This window comes from Lichenostomus cassidix, chromosome 8 (genome assembly GCF_008360975.1).
Source record: "Lichenostomus cassidix isolate B80296 chromosome 8, HeHo_3.0, whole genome shotgun sequence".
In the NCBI taxonomy this organism is placed as follows: domain Eukaryota; kingdom Metazoa; phylum Chordata; class Aves; order Passeriformes; family Meliphagidae; genus Lichenostomus; species Lichenostomus cassidix.
Genome location: NC_139489.1, coordinates 12,545,478 through 12,572,053, shown reverse-complemented (window position 1 = coordinate 12,572,053; position 26,576 = coordinate 12,545,478). Strand labels below are relative to the sequence as shown.

The window sequence follows — 26,576 nt, the reverse complement described above, 5'->3', positions numbered from 1 at the left end:
AATGGAAAAGAAATCTTTAATATATGTTTTCCCATTTCTAAACTGAGAATTTTTTACCCTTGTTCAATTTTCTATGAGTAGAACCAGTGATCCAGCCCTGCTTTCTTCCTCTTTTAAAGAAAGCAAGCTGATTAAAAAAAAACAAAGGCACATAAAGAATACTCTTAGTATGTAATAAACAAGGAAAAAGCTCCAAAGAGCAAGCTACAAAAAAAAAAAGATAAATGTTTTTTTCCTGACACAGGAAATAAATAATTCTCACTTCACAGTTTGTTGTGTGTAAAATGTCCAGTTTTGAGCCTCCACCCTTGATACCAGACCTAGGCTGGTGCCAGGGGACTAAAGACACTGTTTCTTCCAGGTCTGGGTTTTTAAATTATTTTTTAAATTTTATTTATTAATGTTTTAATACTCTTAATATTCTATTCTGAGGATTCTTTTGTTAAACTCTTCCTGTCTTAGCACACTTTGTGTAGGGAAATCTATGCTCATGCTCCTGTCCTTGGTTATTTTCTGAACCTTCACTAAACAACTCCTGTCAAAATTTATATTTTGACAATATTAATCAGAACTAATAAATCAAAATACACTGAATATATTTGAAAGAATAAAAGAAAAAAAAAAAAGAAAAACAGAGACTTAACTGGTGAGATTTAAAGGACAGATGTTAGAGGACTTAAAAAAAATGAAACAAATAATGATTTGATGGCAACCCTTCAGCCCCATCTATCTCAGTGTATCTGGCTGTCTACCACAGGCTTAATCAATTTAGGGCATGGACTATTTCAAAAGATCCTGCCTGGTTTTGGTGAAAGTAAAAAAAAATTAAAATTCAGGATTTCTTTTAAAACCTAATCTCACCCTTCCCAGTGGAGTGCCTGTCCTTTCTACGTAACTTCAATACTGGTTATTTTATCAAAGTAAATGTAGTGGGCAGGACGATGACTGACACCTGATCCAAGACAATGGGGCAAGGACCCAGGGCCCAGCAGCCTTGTGCTTTGACAGGCTTTTTCTCCTGGTGACTGTTAGCCATTGTTTGATAACTACAGACTTCCCTTCCCACAGACCTTTCTGAACTCTGCTGTCTTTGAACAGCGCACAAAATGAGAAGGAAAGTATTTACCAGCCAGTAATTACAAGCCACCCCTCATGTAAAGGTAAACGGTAATGAGGAATGTGCAAAGAATAGCTAGCACTGTCAAAAGAGAGGAAAGAAAAAAAAAGCAAGCTTGTAAAACGTAAAGCCATACAAATGCCTTATAGACTTATCCGCAGTAACTGTATCAATTAACCATGCTAAAAGCCCTAACTCAGATGGGCACTGCACACAGCATGTCTGCCAGTGTTTTATTATCAAGTCCATTATGATGAGTTCTTGTCCTAGACAAAAGGAGAACAGAAAAAGAATTCAGGCTGACAAATTAGACTTGAAATCAGTTTCATTTACATAACGACTGGAAGTTCATTAATAACAGAGTTTTAATTATTCATGCTCTTGTTTCACTAGATACAGCAGTTTTCCCCCTGCTGTGCTGGATGTCTGGATTAGGTAAAATGAACCATAGCAAACTGATAGACTGCCCAGATTTCTTAAGTTCTTTGCTGCTTTCAAGGAGAGCACTTGGGGGTGGAAGAGTAGGAGAGGACAGGGGGAGGGGAAGAAACCCTTTCCCTTCAGCTAATGATATAACATGCTAGTGAAGGAGATATTTAAAATCTGCTTTAGGTGTATACTTTGATTTGATGGAAACTCAGTCTCAAAATCCAAGCCATAAGAAACAGCTGTCAAATTCTCTATTGATTTGCCAAATTCTAGTTCCTTATTTAGATCAATAGAATCAATACTGGAAGTTTGTGTTAGGATACCTGGTGTGAGCAGAGAGTGTTTCTAGAGAATAAAATTTTAGTGTCTCACAAAGAGTTGTTTAACCTCTACACTAAAATCATGGCAATTTTGTAAATTCAGTTTTCTCACATTTCTTCTGTGGGCTTTTCTTTTGCATGCATTTTCTTTTTGGTTAGCTTAATTTTTAATTATAAAGTGGAATAAAGAAGGTCAGAAGATAATATATATTCTATAGAAAAAATCTAATTACTAGGATCTTTGTAAAAAATTAATCAAAATGCAACAATGAATGGACCACTTTATCTTATAAGGATAAGTTTTTCCCACCACAGCGTCTAACAAGTAACTCCCATTGACTTCAACATACCCTGCAGAGAAAGAATAGGACCCGTGGATTTTACATGACTATTTGCTATTCAGTGAAACCTGAGGGCCCTACTTGCCCGCTGCAGGATGCATGTAATACCCATTGAAATCAATGGGAATTACCCTTATGTCCTGCAGCACAACCAGGCCTCACAGCTACGTGTCGTGAACTATGAGCACTGGCAGGTGGACAGAGTGAGGGATAGATCTGAAGAATGGTGCTTGCTAAAAGATGTAAGTTATACTTTGAGATTCTTCCTTTTTCTCATATGTAACTATGTAACATATGTAACTATGATATGAGACCACGGGTCTTTTCGCAAAGCATGAAGTTTTCTGAAAACAAAATAATGAATGAAATTTAAAAAAAAAAAAGTGTAGAAATTAAAGCTAATGAATGATCTCTTAAGCTTTGATTGTTCAGTGCTTGCTTTTTGCTGCAAGAAGCAGTAGCTTTTTTCCCCATTTTCTCTCCATCCTTGAATGCTTAATAATATTGGAAAAATAAGATGGAAAAAATCTTAAGAGGACAGAATAGTAGCCATTCAATAGACATCTGAACCATGTGTGCTCTGGTACTCTTTTACAAGTCTTCTGTTGCCAATTCAGGGTAAGGTGGAGAGGTGTCCACATTTGAATTCAGGTACAAGTATACAGCCACCATATTTTTGTCAATATGTTGCATCTGCCAATTCTGTTTATGGGTAGGTAGTGTACACGTCCATAATAAATATCATGTCCATAATAAATGTCATTGAATGCTCACAATGGTTTTGGTTTTCTTTTTTTTTTTTTTTAATGGAAGCCAATTCTAAATTAAGAGGAACAATACAAAGTTGGAAGTCAGTAAATTTAGACTACATCCCAGAAGTATCACTGCCCCTTATCACATAGCCTACCCTGGGCCAAACCATAAATCCCTCAGTTATGCTGATGGCTAAGGAGTGGATTCATATATAATCATTCATAGGTATTGTTCTGCAGGGCTAGACAAAAATTCTACGAGTCACCGTTCACCCCTGTAAATAAGCAGTGCTTAGATTGGCCTCATATTTTCTGTTCCTCTCCCTGGAAATAAGGAGACAGCATTTCCTTGACTGATTGGTTTACTCCATGAATACATTCCTCAGTCAGGTTAGTGATGAACGCAGTAAAAATCTGAAATGAAAAGAGCTGCTAGATTCCTCTTTGAGAAGATTTGGTTGATGTGAACAATTTCCTCTCAGTCTGAGAGTGACAACAGGAACATAATAAAGGCATGAGAGGTGTATGGATGCATTAACCGTGTAATGTGTTTTTGATTGGACTTTATGAGAATAATGTGAGTTTCTTACAGCCAGCTCCAAATTTAGGTTGTTCATAAAGAAACTAGTGCTAACCTGACAGACTTGATAGGGTCTAGTGGAAAAAGAGGTCTGCTTACCACAGAGGTCAAAAGGGACCAAGGTTATTCCAGCCTGCTCCATGAACACATTTCATTTTTATTCTCACCAAGTTCCCAGATATATGATGTCTCTCACATTGCTGTGGGAGATCCTATGTTTCTAATCGTTCTTCTAATCTTTTAGGAAACATACCAGGCAACTCCCACTGCACAGATGGCATGCAGTGTCTGACTGAACCAGCAGACTTGGTGCTGTCTCAATGCCTTTTATTGGCAAGAACTGATTGAGTAGCCCTGATTGATACTCTTAGTAGTAGCTGGACAATCTGCCTTGCTATGTTTAATCCACAGACCATGTGGCTGTTGGAAGACACTTTTTTTAACAGCTTTTTAACAATTTACAAGGGCAGCTTTTTTGAGAAATTATCTTTCCTAGTTTTAACATGTTGCTGTCTCTATATATTCTTTGTCTGTCACTGGATTTTCTAAAAAAAACTCCATCCCCGTAACTCCGTGTGGTTTATTTTCAGTTGCTTTCAAGTTTCAGAATATAAAAAAGTGCAAAATCCTGGAAAAAAACTTAGTGAAACAGTGTCACAGTGAAAAAATATACAGTCATGAAAAAATATGGACACACATATCGCCTCCTTGTCATTGACAAACCACATTGCTGAAAAACCTAACGAGATAGAAGCTTTAAACAACACATTAAGGCAAATTAAACAGACTGAAGGACTCTCAGATTGCTGCTCTGGCCCACATTTTCAGATATTCTAGATTCAAACCTAGCCAAGACTTGACTGCCTAAGACTGTTAGCTTACAAATAGAGCCCTTAATTTTTACATTAAAAATTACAGATTAAAATTACTTATCTTTGATCACTTCTGCTTGAAATGAGTGACCTACAGCACACATTTCTGAACTTGTGAAACCTAATACTTGTCTTTAATTCATCAGAAACTCAATGCCATTTGGCCCACTGCACAGTATGGGATGCTGTGAACATACACTTTTCCACAGCTAGAGGAATTATGTACTGCCTCTTCTTTAAGGAGGATACTTACGTGAAGAGACAAAAGAGAGCTGTTTTTCAGATCTAACCTTTGTTATCTCCATTTACTACATTTTTCCTGCTCTCACCAGGTAATTTCCAGTTATTCACAAGTTTCCCTTTAGCCTTAATAAGGAAATCTTCAGGTCAGGTTAGTGCAGAAGATTAAGACTGTATTAAGATTAAGTCTGAAATGTTCTGCTACCAATTAGCCCTCTAGTATTTCTGTAAGCCTTGAATTTTTGATGCGATCAATGACACCAAGTGGAGCCATCTTCTGTGGAGTGGTTATTAAAGATATAAAAATCAATACAAAGATGATACTTGGAAATCTATATCACAAGATAATGAATCACCATGAGAGCCAGCTAAGAAGGAATGTCAGCAAACCAAACAGAAGGTTTGTGCATAACAAATTATTTGATGCCAGTAGAGTTAAGGCTAAATTTTGCATGAGACAGAAGTCTTCAGGCAACACTTATGATACATTTGCATGGCAAGGTTTTAATGAGATGAAGACACAAGACCAACCATGCACAGGGCTTTTTGTGCATTATAGGGAGACAAGAGGGACAGAGAGATGATTGAGACATATGGGATTAAGACAATAATGCTATAATTTGACTTTAATGACAAAACAGCATCAAAAACTTTCTCTGTCAGTAATCCTTATTCAATTTCCTTTAAATGAAACATTATTTGCCTGCACCTTAAGTGCTGATTGTTATTGGAGTTGTGTATTGGAGCTTCACAGGATACTCCAAATTTAATTTGAACTAGGGATTGATTTGGTTGGCTTCAAAGCCAGGTTTTCCTTTCCAAAATTGAACTAGTGCATGACTTTGCAAGTTCATTTGGGTTTACTGCCTGACACAATTGTATGAGACTTTACAGCATTTAGGGCACGTTTTGCCCTGCTGATCTCTTGTTCACTCACATGTCCAGACACACACAGAGAACTATTAAAACAAACAGTCTTGCTGCCCCTCCTGCATTTCCCTGGGAAATGCATTCCTCACTAAAAGCTAAAGATTCAAGAGACTCATGCAGTTCAAATCCATATTATATGAAAAACATCATCACTTTAAACTTATAATATATCAAATAGGAGGTTTTGAGAGCATTTTACTATCATTAGTTTTCCTAGAACTTTTCTGAAATATGAGAACAGCATGTTCTCATTTTACAGATTACTCATTTTACTGAGGTGTGTAAAAACCAAATGAACTAACATTATGATATGACAAGGTCTTAGGTAATTTGATTCTTCTTTTGTTGTGGGACATTTGCCTGCTAATTGCCTATCCTGTCTATTTAAACTGTGAGTTCTTTGGAATACAGTGACATTACTGTGACTGAGTCTAAATAAGGGTCTCTGAACACTAATGGAATTCAAATGACTTGTATTAATAAAAATCAGATAATTAGTATCCCATAGGAAGTCTAGAGGATCCAGAATGACAACAGGTCCTCTAATGCATTTTATTCTGCTGTAGCTACAAAGGCAATCATACCCTAAAATTCATACAGCTATACTCAATTTTTTTTTGGTACAAATTACATATATTCATTTTTTAAACTCCATATTCTCTTCAAGGGGTATTTGCTCTTATTCAGTAGGATTAGGGCACTTTGAACACACCTATTGCAGTACAACAAATCCTCTGCTTCCTTGTTTTTCCTAGGCACACATAGCTTTCACACTTGCAGCCAGTAAGTAGCAAGTGCTTGCAGATAATAATAATCTCAGCAAACAATCACAACTTATTGTGCTTTTAACAGGGTGCTATATGCAAGCCCATCATTCTTTGTTAATCATCAACTGCCTGTTTTTTGACAACTGCTAAATTTTTATTTAATTTTTCAGTGTGCAATTTCTCACCTATGCAAAACCCCATCTCTATTTCAAATAAAAAGACTAGAAGGCATCAGCAGTTCAGATCCTCACCAGGGTAATATGCAAAGGTTGCATCAATTGAGGATCAGCCCTTTGTCCTGCAAGCAAGAATAACACTGAAACATTACAGCAACTCTACCGCTGCCTGCCAGAGGCAGCTGGCAAGTTAGTGAATCAGCCATCCAGTTGTATAGCAAAGCTACTTCAAAACTAAATAGACAAATAAAGAGCAGCCATGACATTCTTCGTGCAGTTTTCACCAGACATTGCAGTTTTGACTTAATTTGTTTCCCTGCCTCTTTGCATCCTGAGTCTTTGAAGGCAAATGAACCAGTCGGTGTCATAAAACAAGGAGAACTAGAACAGCCTTCAGTAATAACAAAAACTAACGGCAAAAGCAGATCTTTTGCAGGCAACATTTCACATGGCTCAAAATGTCTTTGCCGCAGTTTAAATTCTGCAGCCTTGCAATTGTTCTGACACCTCTTTATTGTTCCTTTTAAGTGCAAATGCCTAGGTAGCATCACTATAAATGAAACAGTAGTGTTCACAGATTGCATTCAACGGCTGTTAGAGTTTCCTCTCCTTCATCTGCACAATTTGCATCTATTATAGGCTCAGGAATATAGCTTTTGCTGCTTCTCAGTGGCCTCAGAAGGGCACAAGAACCCCCCTCCTGCTAAAGAATGGCAGTGAGGCTGATCTTTAAAGCCCTTCCTAGAGGCAGCCCCTCCATGCTGCTTACTGAAGGATGGGAGGAGGGGAAGAGGCTGGTGCTGGGAAGACTTTGACGGACACCGCTATGATGTGCAGTGAAAGTTCTCTGAATGATCCTGTCTTGTGATACTCACCACAAAATTTAAGGTGTTTAGCAAGAATTGCTAATAAAGATACAGAGCCCTAGTCTGAGCACAGGCATTCAGGGCCTTCTGAGTGTGGTTCAGATGGGTTTTGTACAGTGATTTTTGCAGTAGTCTGTCTCTGGGGTGCAAAAAAGACGTGGGCGAATACATTGTGTACCTGTGAAATTCACTTTTCTTTCACAGCACAACAGAGAAAAAAAGGGTATAGAGAAAAATCTCTCTTAATTCCCTAATATCAGTTATATGCTGAGACTCTTTTTAACAAAATTAACCAGTACGGCCTGAGCTAAAACCCTGTCTGGAAGCTGGACAGTGTTTTCATCCAAAGCAAGATACAATGAAGGAAGTGCTGTGTATTTGCTTTCAGGTTACTCAAACCAAGAAAGGACAACCACTCTCAATAAATACAAAGTGCAGAATCTGCCTATTTTTTACTTCTGAGAAAATAATATGATGATTTGACTGCTCTTCTTGGATACATAAAGAAAGCTTTTCAGATGAGATTCAGAGCCTTTGTCTCTTTCATGGAAATGTTTGCAGTAACTGACAGGTGTAGTCTGGAGTGGCACATTCCAGAAATGAAAATATTAAAAATGTGAGTTGTTTTGGGAAGAAACTTATGGTATTTATGTTTAGCACTTGAGCAGACCTAATTTAGGACCTTTAGGTGTGGTACCAATTATAACCAGGCTAGAGGTGACTGCCTACTCAATGTGGTTTTATTATTGTTATTATAACTGTGTAGTTATTACCACACAAGTCCAACATTTCAACAGAGTCACACTACAGCATGTGATGCCATTGATGTTCAGGTAGTACACACAATTACTCTCCTTTCCATCATGAGACTCCACTATTGCAATAGGCACATCAAACAAAAGCAAAAATACTACTTCTATTATTATTGTTATTTTTCTTTGTTGTGTCTCTCAGAAATCAGAAGATAAGCCAAAGCCAAGAGATGGGAATTCATTTTACTAGGCCACCCTGCTGATCAACTAAAACAATAAGTTACCATATGCTTTATCTCTATGACAATGCAATGGGATTATAATATTTTATCTTGTTTTACTAGCAAGGCATAATTGTATACAGCCTCTCCAAGGAGCACAAAAAGAACTGAGACTGGGAATTTGAAAAAAGGAGATTGGTGTATGGAAATACATTTTCTTCAACTCTGATCAATAGAATGAAAACCTGAAGAATCACTGACACAACATCTTTCATATTCTCATTCTTTTTCGAGATAGAGAACATATTTCACTTACAGAATTGAACTATTACAAACGCAGTTGGAGTCTGCATTATCTGCCGTTTGGATCCCAATCATCGGCTTAAAATCTTTGTCTTTGTCATAGTTTTTTCATTTAAAAGAAAAGAATTAGGTAAAATCTCTTCAATGACCATAAGAATTTATAAGCAAATACTCCATTTGCATGTCCAGCTTCCATAGAATACAAAGTAAACCTCTCTTTAAACACACAATAGATGCATTTTCCCGAAGACAGATACTTGCTTCATAAAATTTTTTGTTCAACAGTTAAAAAGATGAGATTTTGTCAAATAATCTTCAAGAAAAGCTTGGAAAGCCCTAAGCACTGACTACCTACCTTTCTATTTTAAAATGATATTTTTCTAGTACTGCCTCAAACACCTTGCAGTGTGACTTCAGTGTCCCACTATAGTACGCCATCAAGTGTGATGCTATTATTCTCCTATAAATTCAAACCAGAGACACAGGAGAGAAAATCACAATGCCTCAACCTTCTACACCAGTCAGTGGCTATAAAGAATACAGATTTTCAACAACTCTAAACATTCTAGCAATTCATTTCAGCTACACCTATCTAGCACAAAATTAATTTATATAACATATTTTGATCCTCCAAATAAACTTATACAAAGGCAAGTTTCCTTCTAGTAAGAGAACAGGAAAACCTTTAAGATGAAGTTACAGCACAATGGTGTTTGTATTCAAAAGAAAGCATGTAACATTGTAACTTACATGCAGCTACTAAGCTCAGAAATTCTGCAAGACCTACCCTTGCTCCCCATTTGCCCCTGCCCAATGACATAGAGAATGTCCACCATTACTAGAAAAGAGAAGCTGGGTACAGATATCACAGATGATGTAAAACAAACACAGTGCAAGTTTATGCAAATCGATCGATTTCATGTTTTGTATTCCTCTGCATTTCCCACTAAAACTGGATTTGAAACAAGGTAATTAAATCAGACCACTGGTAGAACTCCAGGAGAAATTAGCTCAACCAGACAGAAAAATCTCAATAGCATCATTGATAATTGGTTGCGCCCTTTCAGACTTTGCCTTCCAGAGAGGCAGATATAGAATAAACAGATGCAAGCAGGAAGATAACCTCTTGGCAAAACCTGGATGCAAGAACACAGTAGCCAGGTAAATATAATCATCCAAGTAGGAGGGGGAGCACAGAAAAAGGCTCATCAGGAATGGCTATGAAGCTTTTCGGCCCCACATGGCACCCTTTTCAGCCCCTTGAAACCAAACACTACTGGCCTCTCTCTCAAAAGCAGCATTAAAAAAAAGAATTGTCACCGTGGCTGCACAGGCAGTGCCAGGAGTCACCCTACTCAATTCCTCATGCTTCCCACCACCTGGTGCTGGCAAAGATCCCTTTGGCTAGCAAGGCACTGGGACTTTGTTTTTCCTTGTGGCTCTATTGTAAAGGGTACAATGTGGACCCTTGTCTCCTTAGGTATAATTAAGTGCTTAAGTGGCAGCGAGTCATGCTGCAATGCTGGGATCTGAGCCTGGGTCCTGAGCTAGCCTGAAAGCTCGGAGGTAGAGAGGCAGCACTGCATTGAATAAGTGGTGAAAATTGCCAAAGATTATATTAGTTCAGGGATAAATGCACATGAAGAATTTAGGGAGGCCTACCTTCATCTCAACTTCGTCAGCAATGCTTTAAGGAAAGGATGAAAGGAAACAGCAAAGAAGAAGCCACCAAATTATGTCTGCCACAGGAGACCTAATGTCTGCACCTTCAATCACTTATAGGTCTCTTACCCAAGATTAGGTTTCATTCTGCCCAGCTTCAGGTGAGGTGGTGCCACTGGAGTACTTTCACCTGCCAAAAAAGAACAAAATATTTGTGGATTTAAAATACAAATGTTACAAGCATTAAAAAGTAAAACATGATACATTTAATCACACCCCTCATCAGAAATAAATCTATATTTATCTAGCAAAAGGAAGGATATGGGAGACTTTTCTTCCTTGATCAAAGATCTTAGAAAGTGCCAAAATTGTATTGCAGAGAACAAGGGAAAAACACGGTGACTGAATGATTCCAGAAGCTCAGTTTGGTAGCTGAGAGCAGGTGAAAAACTGATGAATCTTATGTAGCAGAGGAAGGGCACAAATAAAATAAAATAAAATAAAATAAAATAACAACCAAAACACCAAACTCAAACCAATTAATTCCTAATTTTTGACAGTTAGTTATTTGAAGAGACCATTTTTGCCAACTGCCTATATTGATCATGAAAGTTAAGGAAGGCTTCCACCACCACTAAAACTAAATTTCTTTCTCATCCAGAGAGAAAGTAGCTGCCTTTGGAGACTGAATAAAGACAGGTCTGAATTCTTCCCCTACACTCTATTCTTCCCCAAGCATGGATCCAGAGAGAAAGACAAAGAGGTTATTTTGATTTGCACACCACTGCTTCCTTTCATGCTTTTTTTTCCTTGAAGTGGCATGTGCTCCTTTAAAAGGAGCAGACTCTCAGCTTGCCATGGGACCCCATTGTTTTCTATCTGTGATTGAAATAAATCTCCTGAAATATGTTTGGTTTCTCTTAAATTTCAAAGTGATGGCCAATACTCAGCTGCAAATGGTTTCAAACTGATCTTAGCCACTGCAGATTAAAACTCCCTCATCACTTGCTGTGAAACAAAACACAGTTAAAACCCTCTCATCATCATCGGGGAAATTCTGGTCAAGCTTCACTTTCAGCTATCCTCATTCAAATCTGGAGACATTCTTTGGAAATCAGCCCAGAGAATGTCAGATTTGCAGGTAATGCAAGCAAGTTTCCACTGGATTTAGCTAAGTTACTTCAGGATTTGCTGTTATGGCTAAGCATATATTTCTACAAACTGAACTGAGAGCAAAGTGTCCCCATCCCTAATCTTTCCATCCACCTCCCTCTCTTACTTTCTCCTCTACTCACTCCTGGTATTCAATAACAACTCCAGACTTATTCTTTGCCAAATTAAGCAGACAAGCGTTTCCTTACTTTTTTTTATTTTAAACTTGTTTATCAGTCTTAAGACCTGGCTCTGTCTTAAATAAGTGATTTGCATGTGCCTCATAGCCAAGAAATATTTTCTAGTCTTTCATACATTTCTGATCTGATCAAAAACATTTTTTTGGGAGAAATTATTATATAATGGTTATGGGGGAGGAGAGTGTAAAACTGGAGTTACAAATAACTGAGTATTCAAAGAATTCTCCAGTTTAAATTGGCTACAGAAATTTGATTTTAAGCTGAGATAGAAGACATTTAATACTGTCAAAGGAAACAAAATGAACAACAGCTTTGTAGCAAAAAAACAAACCTATAAATAAAAGCTTATTTTGAAATTGATACCCAGACTAGTAAAGCAGGAACTAAATCAAGATCACAGCTAAGACACAGAAGCTCTATTCTTCTATCAGTTTTGATCACTGTGCAGCCTCAAGAAAGAATCTTCTTTAGTATCTAATGAATCAAATTCAGATAGTGAAACCATCTTTAAAGAGCTGTGACATCCTCAATTCTAAGTATTATTATTATGGCATGCCTAGGTCTGTGGCATGGTTTTTGCAAGAAAAAGCTGGTAGTCTCAAGCAGAGAAGTAGCATATGTTCAGTTTAAAATTCAAATGTATTTATAACTGAATGCTGATGGCAATGTCATTTATTCAATTAACAATTCTGCAATAGGCCATATGAGGCAAGCCATTTTTAAATACATTTATTGGTACTGTACAGAGAAAGAGGAGTTAAAAAGTAGCTGAGATTCATCAGAAGTTGTAGTGTACCATAAGGTGGTGAATGCTGCCCTCTGGCTCAGGTTGGCAATGGTCATTTATATAGAAAAGTTCTGTTTTCAAAGTGTGGGGCAGAAAGGAGAGATTGAGGTTCAACAGCTTTTGTTAATACTTTGGTCTGTAATAGTTGTATTAAAAGCCTACAAGCTTGAAACAATATAATGTTAGAAAGAAATTTCCTCAATGGTTAAAACTTGTACTTATTTTAAAATTATGTTTTTCAAGTGTCTCTAACACAGAAAAAGAGCTACTTTCTTTTATGTATCTATCTTGAATAGGCCATATAAAAGAGTCATGTCAGCACTAAACTTACAGGCCCGTGGAGGACAGTTTCCTTTACACAGATTTTTTTTTAATAATTCAAGAATAGATATAACTTATTTCAATGTGTTATTTTACAGTTTTGTGGAAGATTTAATAACAAAGGAAAAGCACAGTACTCTTTATCTGTTCATACAGTGAAGGAAAGCTTAGTCCATTTCACTAAAAGATAGTGTGATTGAGATGTGTATGTCTGCAGCTCAACCATTACAGCTTTAGAATTTGCCAAAGATTACGTTTACATTTTTCTGCTGTAGATACACCATTGCTTTTTAAAAAATGGTGTGTGAACAGATGTTTAGGAAATTGAACACAATGATTTTATTGTGCTCTGTCTAGAAACTGGGAACCATTTTTCCCCACAAAAGTCATACCTTCCCTTCTACTACCCCACACCCTTAGTTAGTTGGAAATAAGGGGAAATAACTCTCACTTATCAAAGTGAGAAACAATTTCTATTACAAAAGGTAGATGTGAGGCACTGCTCCTTTGCCATACTAAGTGTGCCCACCCCACAAGAGGCCCAAAGCCAAACTGTCCTGCTGTCCTCTTGCCTGGCAGGTTGATCTTCAGCAAAGAAACATTAGACCTGATGTCTTTCTTAGTGCAGGGCTTGGTTTTATTTTCCTACCTCCTCCTGCCTAAGATTCTGTGCTTGAGGAAGTGTTTGAGGAAGCATGGAATAGAATAAAGGGTTACAGGCAACATGTAGGTCCCCTTCAATGTGGTATTCTATGAAACCCAGCCCCATGACTGAGTCGTAAAGCTTATCTTTTTAGAATATAAGATAGAAGAGAGACTGGATGCCTTTCTCTTAAGATGATAAAATGTGATATTCTGAATACGAGACAGTATTTCTCCCGGGAATATTTAAAGAAACAGTACTCTTCTATACCTAGAGAGAATATTTTGTTTTGTCTTGAGGGAGAAATTTCAGGATAGCTTTGGGAGCAACCATCTCAGAATAAAATTGCAAACAGAAAGAAGTTGATAGAGCTTTTTGTACACTCATAGCACGCATTGGCATAAAGGTAATTAAAAAACCAAAACCAAACAACTTTAGTGTATTAAAAGAAAAAGGAAACCCTAAGCAAACTTTCAAAGGAAGGAATTTTAGAAGTTATGAATGCAATACATGGATTCAAAAGACCCAGGGGAATCAGGTAAGGAGAGCAAAATACACTGGGAACCTCATAATGTGCTCTCATTTGCACTTAACAGTGAAATTTACACTCACAGAAAGAGTTTTAAGAATTTTTTCTATAAAAATGAGTAAAATAAAGGCAACTTGCAACTCTTCTGGCTCAGGTTTTTATTTCTGTGAAAGGCAAAAGTACACAGATGGTACAAAGTGAAAAAGTTATGCTAACTAAAAACCTTCTTTCTTGGTGAGTTTGGAAACTGCAGCTCTCTCTCGTCACCTGTGAATCTCTTCAAAAGGGTTCTAGCAGCTCTTTTGCTCAGTGACAATACCAAAGTGACTTGGCTTCTAACATCTCACATTTAATTTACATCAGAGCAGAACAAGCCTCCACCAGAAAACTACTAGCAAATGTACAATATTTCATTGTGAGGAGGCAGTCAGGATGCTCAGGAGCTTTATGGGGGTAATTGTTTCACCTCCAGCTTTCAAAATTAACTGTTGTTTCATGCATTTTAAGTAGCTTCTTATTTTTCTGAGTGATCTTGCCATAGGATTTTAAGCACATTCCCAAATTAAAAAAAAAAATGGAATGGTAAATCACACTGTAAGATAAAGAATAATACCTCTGCTATTGAGTATCATTAAAAGTTACGATTAATAGGAATTTTAATATGCAAGCCAGCTTCCACTTACAAAATCCAAAAACCTGACATAAAAGCAGAGCTCTGAAACAGCTGGGTAGCTTGAATCTGATATAAACTTTATCTTTCAGAATGATGTGCTGCACATCTTATAGCTAAAGACAGAGCTTTAATTTTCAAGCCATGGAGAAGAGAGAACACATAGGGAGAATTCCTCATTACTGTGTCAAGGGAAACTGAGAACATTTGCTTAGACTCCCAATAGGGGTATGAAGACATGTTAAAATTTAGAGGTTAATAATAGATATTGTAGTCATTTTATGAGTCTTTATTTTCTAAACATGCATACCCACAGTAAAAGAGTTCAAGACTTTAAGTGAGGTTCAAGGGTATGCTTTGAAATGGGAATAATATGGGAGTAGATGACATTTACACCATCTAAATTAAAAGAAAGGAATTGAGTTTATATCTAAAGTGAAGGAAAAAAATTAAGCTAATCATGTAAATCTGAAGTTGTTTACTCATCAATGTCTGGACAAAAGAATGCAGTAAAAACTAGCTTGCTAACAAAGACTTTGGACTTGAAAGGAAACACCAAGGTCTGCAGAAGAAAAAGGAAAGATGGAGAGACCTTCCCTGTTTACTGTGACATTAGATCTACAGTGGCCCAGGAACACTTGGTTGAAAATGAAGAACTAGATCTTTCTAACAAGATCCTAAATGTTGACTGACAGCTAACTGGGTTGAGGAAAAAACAAGAGAAGAACCACATTAAGTATAATAACATAAATTAGGGGTAGTTTTCACACTTGTAATATCCATCTTAACCATTATCTTTGGATCAGTGTCTAATTAATACTTCTGGACTAGGTCTTGTATGCTGGTAATAATACCTTTCATATCATTTTCATTTGAATTCTTCTTAATGTTTTCTTTGCCTGGGCTCTCTGCCTTAATGCAAATTAACTTTGCTTTTATGTAATGCCCCTGGCAGAGTTTTTGAGACTCATGGCACAGAGTCACATTACACTAATCCATGGCAAATGTGGAAAAGTGTGGAAAGGACAGTGGCTTTTTGGGTTTGGTAGTTTGGTTTTCGGTTTTTATTTGGCTTTTTTTTGGCCTTTTTTTTTGTGGTGACAGAGGGACATAAACGACACAGAGGGGATGTGTGTTGGACTGGGTTAATTTTCTGTCAAGTCATCCTGCCAAGATTACATGATCTTTAAACCTGATATCAGTAAAACAGGGATGGGACTTTTGGGATCAGCCAGCAGTTACACTGAATTAGGTATAATGTGAAACTGCAGTGTGAGAAGGGAAAAGTCACTTCTGGGCATTTTAGAGAGCTGTGAAATGCCCTCCCAGCTTAAGAGAGAGGAATGAGGCTACAGGCCTGTCAGAAGAAAAGAATTTAAAGTGAGGTTGTGTCTGAGGGGAAGGCAAACCCAGTCAGTGTAGACGCAGAGTTTGATCCACAGCTCTCTGAAGTCAAATGTTTTAGTTTACGTCAATGGCCTTTGATTAGGCCCAGAGAGAGCTGTAAGATCCAAGGGCTGCCAGGCTTGGTTACAGTCATCAATACTATAAATCCCTGAGAGAGTTTCCTTACTAAACTCTAGGCCTTTTTGCTGCAGGATGCTAACTAAGGGCATGATCCTGAGCAAACTCAGTCCCATTGGCTCCAAAGGCCATAAATTCTTTTGACCATCTTGCAGCACAGATCCGCCGGTTTGCTGTAACTATTTAATGCAAGCACCAGAAAGAACAAGAGAATAAGAGACAGTTCATGGCAAAGAGAAGCTGTTTCTGTTGCCAGAACTGGAGCTTCCTCTGAGGGCAGGGTGAGTTAGGAAGGCCCATCCATAGGCACAGCCAGAGTTTGGCCAGGAGCTTTCCCTGGGCAAAGGGGCAGTTGGACCCTGAGGCTGCCTGAAGGAAGCCTTCAGGTGGTCAGATGAGCCACTTTGTACCACTGAGCCCAGCACGCAGCCCACTAACTTTAACACTCTATGCTAGTTTGTTTCATTTTTATAGCATCTTCTGAAAAAAAATCGGATTTTTTTAGTCACTAGACCTTTCTGAGCTGGGACAAGATCACATGGAAGTCAGGTCTCCTAGAAAACAGAAGCTATAAGCCCTCCTTGCTGCAAGGGCTGATCCCAATGTTGTATACTTCGGAGATCCTTATCTGCAGATCAGCCTTGAAGCTCACCCGCTTACTTCCTCAAAGACCAATTTACATTACTTGGTTGTTTGGGGTTTTTGTTTTGTTGGGGTTTTCCTTAAATAAGTTTCATAGAAAAATATTTGCAGGATGAACAGAAAATAAATCAAGACTAACAGAAAACCAGCAACTTGATTTCTTCTTCCTGCTTCTGCAAAAAACCCATAAAAGCTCAATTGTCCTCTCAGGACTCCTTGTAAGTCTTAACAAAAGTCTCTAAAAAGCAACTAAATGAAAGACCAGGGAGTTAGCAGCAGGGCAGATCTATCAGAGACAAATCAGACAAAACCCTCTTTCCTTCTGCCCATATCTAGGCTTAGTTCTGATCCCTTTACTCACGCTGAGTAACAATTCACACCATAACTAGCCCCACCGGAGCTGCTAAAACCACTTGGAGTAAACCATAAGCCTGTTTGACAAATGTCAGTCTGATACACTAAGGCTAAAATCCTAAAAGCTAATTCAAATATTATTTCTGTAAGTATATGGACTCAAAAATTATTCTGTTCTTTGTTTGTGTTACTGTGGTGTGTTATCTTCCAAATAAAGACAGGAAGTTTGTAATTTTCTTTTTTGTTTGTTTTGTTTTTCATCTTAATACTGAGCCCAGCTAGAAAAATAATATTTTTTCTAACCTAGAAAATGCAATGAATATGCAAAGATATATGAAGAACATGTACCTTTTTGACAGAGATATTAAACCAGGAAAACCTGAGGCCAAGTCTACAGTAGAAACTTCTGTCTGAAAAGTACATTACTCAGCAGTGTAATAGGACATGATCTCAGCCATTAACCCAGGCTGAGCCTACCCAGTGATTAGCCTGACTCAAAGGCCTTGCTTATTTACTGAGTCTTGGTGCTGCTTTGCTCACCCATGTGTACGTGACAGTGACTCTGCTGAGAGGGAGACTTGCTGTGCTGCTGCACAAGTGAGTACCTTGGAGTTTTTTGGAGTTGTGAATATTGTGTAAATTGATCTCTATGTGTCTTTCTCAGTAAGCCCTTGGAGGGTTTATCCATGTTTCTAATCACATGAAAGGGAGCCGTTGGAAAGCGTCAAAAGACTATTGACAATCAACAAGATTTCCTGAGTTTCAGTCTAGCAAGGCTGGACACCAGCACCAGTGGAAGCACTCCAAAAGCGAATCAGGATGCTTGGGAAGGCTATTCTGTTCTTGCTTATAACACGAAATTGCTGCTAGCGAGTTCAGCGTGGCGATGCGAAGCCTTGGGAAGTCCCGGAGGTGCCAGCAGCGCTGCTCAATGAATGCCATTGCACAACACACCCCAGTGGTCCAGCCAAACTCCTCCTCCAGCAGGAAGCCTGGCAACAAGGCACTCAACCAGTCGAACAAAAACTACAAGCTTTGCACCACGCGAGCTATTTGCCAACAACCTGTAGCCCGCAGGCTGGATACTGTTACCTAGTTATTAATGAATGCTGCTGATTAACCTTTTCAAAGCACTTTGTCCACCACACCTACTGGTGGGAACCTGCAGCGATAATGCTCAGGGGAAGTTGCTGACATCGGGCTGACACTGGGGGTAGTGAAAAGGCACCCCAAGATGTGACAATGACTTTAAGAGTTGGACATAAACCAGGATAAATATTTTTATAGTTTTTTAAAAGTAATTAGAGTACAAACTTCACCATAATTTACACTATATCTCAGGCTGCTGTGCTTGATTGAGAACAAATTACAATTTTGTTCAGAAAGGTTCTTATTATGCCCCAGAATTAAATTTGGCAGAGATCGTGACACCCTCCCCCAGCTATTCTCACCCACGTTTGAAGCCTAAAATTCTTGAAAGTAATATACTGCTGAAATATAGACAATGGCATCTAAAACACTCAAATTGATGTGCCAAGTTCCAAAGAATTCAGGGACTTTAAAGCTCTACCAAAAAAAAAAAAAAAGTACTTTTGTATCTCTATTTCTTTTAAGTTTTAATTGTTGTTGTTGTGTTTATCTGTATTAGTTATACCTTCTATGCATTTTGAACCTCACGTTTCTTTAGAATATACCAAGAAAATAAGTCAAGACTGGGCAGGGTCATGAAATAACATGAACCTAGGGCAAAAATATCAAGAAATATAAGATTTTGAAATGTAACAAAGTTTGCCGTAAGATATTGAAAGCTGAAAAACCAAAAGCACAGGGAATAAGCAAATATGAAGGAACTCTCTAAATTTTAATCATGAATAGCAATGAAGGAGGAAAAACAAAAAATTCTGAAAAAAAAGTACAGCAAGGAAAAATATGAAAAAGTTTGCACAAAAAGCATATTAGAAGGAGGAAAAAAAAAACCCAAATTCAATAATATATGTAAGAAAAAAACCCGGCCTGACTTTGCCACAAAAAGACTGCTTATGCATACCTTTACCAGGGGTTCTGCAGAACACTCTAAAATTGTTGTTTTCTCAGTTTAACAGAGCTGTTACTTTTCAAGCTAAAAGCATATTAAAAAAACCAAATAGATAGAGATTTCTTCCTTAGATCCTCACTATGGCTCAGATTTCACATGACAATTGAGCCAGTTTGACAGCTTGCTGCTGTTGATTGGGGAAGCAGCCTCACCCCCCTGCTTTGTTCCCAGCCATGTGGTCCTACTCCTTCCCTTGCGCTGAAATCGGCACTTGTCTGACACCCCAGTAAAAAATATTCCACTCTCTTAATTAAAAAAAAAAACAACAAACCAACCTTTTTCTTCTGCAGATATTTTTTGTTCGTTTTTAAGAAACACTAGGGAGAAATAGGTCAAACAGCTTAATAGTTCCATGAAATCTTCGCCATTAAAATATTCCTAGAGCTATGGAGATGACAGACATTTGTGTTTTGTGCCTCTCCTGTTCATTCTACTGTTACCTTTTTCATTTCTCGAAATAAAAATACTAAATGCAATTCTGTTCCACCCAAAAATTGAAACAAGAAAAATGTTGCAAAGGTGCAGGTTATAGCCCCCTGTAACAACAAAACTGTAACAACAAAACTGTGCAAACTGTAACAACAAAAGCACCATATGAGAACTAAAGTGAGTTTTCCTCTGACTTCCACACTATGAACTGACACTGTATCAGCACAGATCAAGGCAGGCTATCTGGTAGCAGCTACATTGAAGACTGAGGACAGAAAAAATTACAAACCAGTTGCCATATTCTGCCATCATTTACACTCTTACAACCTGGTTGACATTCACTGTTTCTGCAGTAGAATTTGGGTTTGTGTATACAGATTAGAAAACAAGGAAAGTCTAACATGAGATTACTGCTATTATTTAAATAAAGGATCTGGGTTTTTTTTTTTCCCCTCTTCTGTTTTGGAAGCGACAGATTTCTTTTTGAGTGGTCTTATAACGGGATGGCAAAATCTGTGCTTGTGCTATAATCCACAGATCACAGAAGGATGTCCATTACTTTGCATTAGCCAAAAATTTTTCTTTGGGTAACATTATTGCCAGACACATAAAAAAACCCAAAAACCCCAAACACAAAAACAAACCAAAAACTTATTGCTGAAAACAAAGCTTAGTTTCTAATATTCAGCCCTGATTCCTACTCATAAAAGCAGTTTCATTACTATCTGTGGTACAAACAGGACATGGCAGGATTCAGGCTATTAAAACCAGAGATTATTCAAAAGTTAACATGTGGTTTTTATTTGCAGAAACAGAACAAAAGAGACTCTAATTGAAACAGATCATTTAAATAAACCCAGCATAGTGCTTATGCAGATAGTGTACTTATGTAGATACACACGTGCACACACATGCACACCCAGCCAGGGCTTCCAGTGTTTTCTGGCTTCTGTATTACACATAGGGACCAGCAGGCCCAAAAGCCTTGGTGCACATTCCAGGACTTCCTGGGTGTCCAGGCTCCCCAGTACACATCTGGGAGTCACTAGGCACAAACCTCTGCTCAGCTGCCTCTCAGGGAATTTGTCAGTGTTTCATCAAATACAGCATATTCCTGAGAAATATCTGAGGATATTTGATGAACTGATATTTTCCTGATCATTTCCCTTATTGTTCCTTTTTAAGAGACAGCGGAAATTATTTAGATTGCTTGTTAAAAGAAACAAACACAGGAAATGAAACCGGGTGAAAATAATTTCTTAATTTGAGGGTGCACTGAGGTGGAACAATCCTTACCAAAGATAACTGAAAATGTAAACACACTGATTTCAATCAAGAGCACTTTTCATAAGAATATTTCACTCACTAGTTGCTGCTGATCCTTTCAGAGGTGTGTTACCCATTCTGGAATATACACGAGTTCAAGTGTTGCATAATTACACAAAACAGGGCCTATACAAGAATATCCTGTTTTGCTTCCTGTACACTCACTAGGGTGGCTCAGCTGAATCCTTGACAACATCTAGCTCCATGAAGAAAACATCAAGACTCCTTGCTGATAGGAGGTTTTTTACCTAGAGCTTCTCAGCAGTTGGGCTGCTTAGCCCCAATGTGTAAGCAGACAATCACCCTATTGTTTACTTTCTACTCAGAAGGAGCATTACTGCTTTTCCTCACTGTCCACGGTCTCTGTAATCTTAGCAGTCATGTTCACTCAGCAGTAAGTCTAAATATGAGCTTCCCAAAGGACTTTCAAATCCATGACATAGATTAGTATCACTGTGGTTTGATGCTATCTGTGACAAATTCCACAGTAATTAACATTTTAAACCATGGTCAATACTGAAATTATTTGACGAGGACTCACTCTAGCCCCCAAATCGTGAGAAATTAACAAATTGAAGTGGAACTATTATGAAGTGAATAGCCTGTGGAGGACAATGTATCTTTCAAAAACCCTGTCAGCACTGCTTCATCTCATTACATATCACTATATCTTTAAAAAAAGGAGCGATTCAATTGTGTGATGGTGAATCATGAAACTTCACAAACATTCAAGGAACACACATGCCACTACAAATTAACCATTAGCACTGCATGGTATTCATCCTTTCTGTCACACACTGTGGGAAGCACGCCTTATTAGCATGGAAGCATGGAGCAATAGCATCTCAGTGTACTTAACATTCGCTTACCTTGGAAAAAAGAGCAGACAATTGCAGTCTTAAACAAAACCCCCAATCCTCAAAATGCTGCAGATCTATTCCTTTCCACATTTAATCCTTGGATTTAAAAATTACAAAATTGAATCCTAAAGCCTTTTCTTTCCTCTCTTCCAGTTGGCTGTTTTTTACAATGAAATGTACTTTTTGCATTTTTAATCAGCTTTAATCATAAACAAGGCAGGCATCACAATTGCAGCTATTGCAGGGTTCCCCCTCACACACTTCTTTCTTGGTTTTGAATTTCAATAGTACCCTCAACTGGGGGTCTTCCTAGATCCCAGATGTCGAATTATATGGTCTGTCCTATTCTTAGAGGGGCAATCCCGTTCTCTGTTAAGTTTCACAGGAATCTGAATAGCTATTCTGAAATCACCCATTTCTTCCTTAATTGTGTGACAGCTGAACTTAATTTTGATTATTAAAAAATAGTTCTCCTTTACTTATGAGTTTCTTAGAAATTTTTAGAAGTATCTGCTGCTGTCTTTCCTTCTTTCTTAGAAATATGAAGCACTCTGTACAAACCCTTAAAAAAATAAATCTACATTCAGCATCATTGTTCCTGTTTGAGGTCCTGTGCGGTCTATAAAACCTCAAGAAAGGGGCCCACTTCCCATACCCATCCTACTTACATGCTGTTTTATTTAAGAATCAAGAGTACATTTTACAACCACTTTGCCATGTTAAAAAAGAGAGAAACATAAAAGTGACTTTCAGGGGGAGGGTAGACTTATGTTTTGTTTTACTAGCTTCTTTCAGAGTAAACTTGTAAAATAAAAAGATATAAATGCCAAAGAATTTTGTAAATGCTAATGTAGCAGTAAGCCAGAGCCTCCCACTGACCTAGAAGCAGAGCTGGTATTTTAAAGGTGCACTGCTTTAATGTAAGTTTTATACATATATGTATTTGAAATGTCATTTTCTCTTGAGTGTAACCCAACACTGTGGAATCACACACGTCTCAGAAATAACTCCTACCCACTCCTACTTCAAATAGTAACAGAGGCTTGCTGGCAGATAAGGCTAACATTGTGCAAGGTATTTAAACTAGCAGAGCAGTTCAGATATGCAGCAATGCATCATGAAGGCAAGTCATGGCCTTTGGCACCCCTCCTCATATTATTATTAATTACGTATTTCCTCATCTTATTAGTGTTTGAATGGATGTAAAAAATAAACAGTTCTGCTCTAAAGGATATTACAGCCATACTACAGCCTGACATCTTTCTGGGATTAATAAAAGAAGAACCAGTACTGCAAGTGAACTTTGGCTTGTATGTCCTCAAGGCAATTTTGTTTTTGGATAGATTACATGGTCAACTGTTATCTGGATTTGGGAGGGATCATTTCTTTAGAGATATTGAGGACCCTGTTGAGCTACATGGCAGCAATCATAACCTCCCTTGTTCTTACAAAAGAAAAAAGTAATCTTTTGAGGCTCAACCATATCAGCAACCCATTGAGTTACTGAATAATCTCGAACTACTGAAGACTCAGGCATAGCTCTTAGCATTCATTATACTATAATTTTCATGTCATAATTTACTTTTAAATCATAAAGATTTAAGCTTCTTATACTTATAATAGTTGCATTAGCATCATATCAGATAAGTTAGGAGCTGAAGTACATCTAACGCTATCCGAACTTGCCTGTAAAGTTGTATACTTGTAAAGTTACCTGAAATTGTGCAAAAGTCTCAGCTCCTAACTTTGGATATGTTGACAAGTAACATATCTTTAAGCAATTCTATTTCCCAAGCAGTATGCTTTATTAGCATTATCAAAGGGATGATCTCAATTCCCATTGTTCGTGCTGTACCAGTTTACAGCAACATCTGCTGGGCAACCCAGAGCTGTAATAACAGCAACCCTGACATACTGAAGTGACAGAACAATATGAGACACAGCTATGGGAAGGCAAGGGTTAGATAAGAGGATAAGAGAAGGCTTTCACATCAAAGACTTTGCTTTGCAATGACACCTACCCTTTGCTACTGCCTGTGCCATTGATTTCATGTCCGGGTTGCCAGTTCATCTAGAAGTCTCCCCAGCTTATGAGAGTTTGTATCAGAAACAATAAAGTCAGATGGCAGTTTTGTATGCCTTGGGGGAGAAAGTAGATCCATACACTGAGGAAAATGATAGAAAAAATAGAATGATTTTACTCTATTCTGCAGTCATTTATTATTTCAGCTAGCATTTAGTTTAAGTGCCCCTCAAAGTGTTAGTACCTCAGATTTGATGGCCAAAAGTTCCCTCCTCTCTACGAGGAAAAAGGTTTAAAAACATTACATTCCCATTAGAAAGTCAATAACAATAATATTTCCTTGGATAGTCCTGATGACACAATAGCTGAGGCACTAATTTTTTGTTGTTGTTTGGTTGATTTTTGTGGGGTGTTTTTTCTTGTTTTTTGTTGTTTGGGTTTTTTTTTTTTTTATTCTTTTGTTGTGGCAGGAGTATCTTTAGGGCAAAATTCTCTGGGAGAAACACTATTAAATGCTTAGCCTGGGTTAAACCTTCTTGCAGAGGAAATTTCAATTGCTTTTCAGCTGCACTGTGGTTTATTGTTTGCTTTAAATCAGGCCAGAGCCTAAGCTACATACCATGGTGTCTGTTAAAAAATCATTATGGTGCAATTAAAAACAATGTTTAAAGTGGAATTCCCCCCTCCCCTTTCTCTGTATAACTGTTGTATGCTTCCTCTGTGCCTTTCATGATTATCTGCACCAGCTCTGGTCAGGAGATACAGCTGTCATGAAACACTCAACAGATGGCAGTGGCTGGGTGATGCTTCATCCATTTTTGGATGCTCTACTGACATTTGAGCTCATGCCTTCTATAAATGCTGTCATGCCCCTGACTCTTTTTAGCCAACACAAGCCTACAATGTGCAGTGACAATATTCATCTTTCCAAAGGAATAGAGATAAATTGAAATGCCCTTATGGAAAGCAATATAAAATACTTAAATTTAGTGTCCTTTAAAACTTTTAACCATTACAGATAGATATGGCTAGAAAATAGATAGACTGATAAATTGGTAGATGGATCTCCTTTCTTACTGCTGTTTCATCCTTAAGCTATTTTATTTTTATAAGGCTCTTCAGAGATTGATTTAGTTTACTAAGAACAGAAATTTCTCTCCAGTTTTAGGAAACTGCTAGGAGCTTGAGTGCTTTGAAAAGAAATTGATTAGCACAACTTCTTTAAAAAGAAACAGGTAAAAGATACACAGTATTTTTAAGCTTTTCAGGTAGTAAAGACTCCTCAGCCTTTAATCTTAAGTGCTAAAGTTTATTCCTAGTGCATTATTATATAGTTAAGAGTCAAACTGGAAGACGCATCAGCTTGAGTACTGAAAGACGCCAGACTGTCTTTATGTTTTTTGGGAGTTTTGTTTGTTTTAAAACAACTTTATAATAGTGTCACCTAATATGCTTGTTTGGTATGAAGAGACTGTGACAATCCCTGTATGTGTCCCACATAGGGCACTACATTTCACACTTACCAAAGTTCAATGCGAGTCACTGTGGCTCCTCATACAAAAACAAACAAGAGATAAGAGATGGAGGGAGAAGAGGTGGATAAATTCATGTACTTAATCATAGGGATTAAGAAAGACATCTTGGGAATGGCTAGTACTGGTATTCTGTCCTGACCTAGGAGTGGTGGCTACATTTTTCTCATGCTGTTTCCAGTGCAACTCATTCTAAATGAGGATGTTCAGAGACTATCACTGCAGACATAGATGATTTATTTAATTGCAAACATTTGATGATGCCCTTCACTATGAGGCCTATTTTTTCATGTTGTTAAGAACGATGTGCTTTACAAGTTAATTTACACTCTAACAGTGATGAAAGAAAATGTAAGGGCTACATTGCTTTGCCAACAGTCCTTGCTGAACAGCCAGGAGATATTTAACCAAGTACTTAAGTAAGCAAGACACACCTTCTAGTGTGATGAAAAGGAAACTAAAGTTAGGGAGTATGATCTAATTCTTCAAGCCTAAACTTATATTTAGCACTGGAAGTATTAGCAGAATGATGCCATGACAGTGTGAGGGTACAGTGAGAAGCAGGACTCACTTTTTACAGCTCAGCATTAGATTGTGTCCTGTGTGAAGTTGAGCAAGTTATTGAGATCTCACGGAAACTAACCCACAACAACAAACACAACTTATTATTGCTAACACTAGCCGTGTTTGGCTACCACAGAACATAGCTGACTGATGCAATTACTGACAGATTTCAAATTAGTCAAAGGACCTTCAGATTGCTGTCTTTTCTGTCAGGTTTATGGGCAATGATTGGAGATAGGGCAATTTCAATGACTTTTCATACTGTATTTCTATTACCCTTCAACTCTTCGGATGGTAAGGAAAAGGGATTCTTAGTCTATACCTGAGCCTGTAATTGATCAATAGGATCACAGCCACTTATTTTCAACATAAACTATATGGTCTGCCTTGACAAAAGCTTCTTTTATTGAATATTTGATTTCCAAATTGCACCTCTAGAGACAGTAAACTACCAAGGGAATCTAAAGCTGACATCTTAACTTAGCAGTGCTTATTGTTTCATTATTCTTGGGCTTGACAGACAACATCCTGGCTAGATCAGGATAGTCAGACATGGCCAACTAATCTGGACTAAACAATTAATAAGACTTTAGAGCT

General features: G+C 37.7%; 1 protein-coding gene across 2 annotated transcripts in view; it reads right to left on the bottom strand.

Annotated features, from left to right (window-relative positions):
* Window positions 1-26,576, bottom strand: part of ADGRL2 (adhesion G protein-coupled receptor L2) — a 381,333-nt gene that overhangs the window by 299,927 nt on the left and 54,830 nt on the right. For both annotated transcript variants that reach the window (XM_085067912.1, XM_085067913.1), the window contains one exon: window positions 10,458-10,518. The gene's annotated coding sequence lies outside the window, so the exon portion shown is untranslated. The remainder of the gene's footprint in view (window positions 1-10,457; window positions 10,519-26,576) is intronic.